This window comes from Orycteropus afer, unplaced genomic scaffold (assembly GCF_000298275.1).
Source record: "Orycteropus afer afer isolate SDZICR_OR568_19922 unplaced genomic scaffold, OryAfe1.0 scaffold00135, whole genome shotgun sequence".
Taxonomy (NCBI): Eukaryota; Metazoa; Chordata; class Mammalia; order Tubulidentata; family Orycteropodidae; genus Orycteropus; species Orycteropus afer.
Window position 1 is genome coordinate 6,692,063 of NW_006921722.1, and position 1,250 is coordinate 6,693,312.

The window sequence follows — 1,250 nt, forward strand, 5'->3', positions numbered from 1 at the left end:
ATGAGATCAGTTCCTAACTGTGTCTTATTTTATTTTATTTTATTTTTTTATTGTGCTTTAGGTGCAAGTTTACAGAGCAAAGTTTGTTTTACATTCAACATTATGTGTCCATTTAGTTTCACTCCCCATTTACCATCCCCAACCCTAACCCAGTCTCCCCAACTCCTTGCCCAGTAACCCTCCCTCCTGTGCCCCTCATAGTTATGCACTCCTGTGTGTCCTGCATTTCTTCAGTGCAACTGTTGCCCCTCTGGTGCCCCATGGTCGATTGCTTCAAGGGATGCATTTCCGTAGAGTATATGAGTGTGTCACCCTGGGTTGAGTGGTCTGTGTGTACATCTTGTTTACTGTTGGGCTGAGAGCCAGCCCCCTGGGAGTGAGTTTTATTCCAGGTGCAGAATGTATACCAGGACCATAGTATTGGGGGTCTCACCAGACTCCATCCAACCAGTAATTCTGGTCATTACTGAATTTTTGGATTTTGTTCCACATTTTTCCTCCCACTCTATCCACAATCTCCAGTTTTGATCTTTTCCTGAGTGGTTGGCATTGGTAGCTGGGCACCATGTAGTTCTTCTGGTCTTGAGGGTCATTGTGTACTCGGGCTTATTGCTTCCAAATGCTGGTGTTTTTTTTTTTTTTTTTTTCTTTCTGCACTCTTCTTCACTTCCGATGATAGGAGACCATTAGCTGCATCTTAGATGGCCGATTGAAAGCTTTTAAGACCCCAGTTGCTATTCACCAGTGTAGGATAAGTAAGAAGACTTTTATATATTTTGTTGTGCCAATTGAGTCTGGTGTCCCCCAATACTATTGTCCTGATTTGGTAGATCTGTTGGATCTCTTTCCCCCAGTGTCTGGCTGTCTGTGAGGGATTACACTATGTCTGTCTTCTGTTGTTTCTGTAAGGATTGAGGGTATTTTATATCACTGGTATCTGTCCAAGATTACCCTCTTCTGAATCTATCCTTGGTCTAGAGTTTACTTCTGTTCACTGACATCCATCTGATCTTCTCAGGTGTTTATGTGTTTATCTGTAGCCTGGTGTTTGGTTTTAACGGTAATGCAGTATTGTGGACATACTGGTTGGTATCGGCATCTGTCATCTATATCTTATATGCACAATTTGGTGTCCTCCCTTTTCCTAATGCTATCATGGTGGTCACAGACTCTTCCATCTTCTTTTGATGTTTCTTGCATCATTCAATATTTTGCCCATAGAATCTTTCAGTATTGCAAATCAAGGCTTA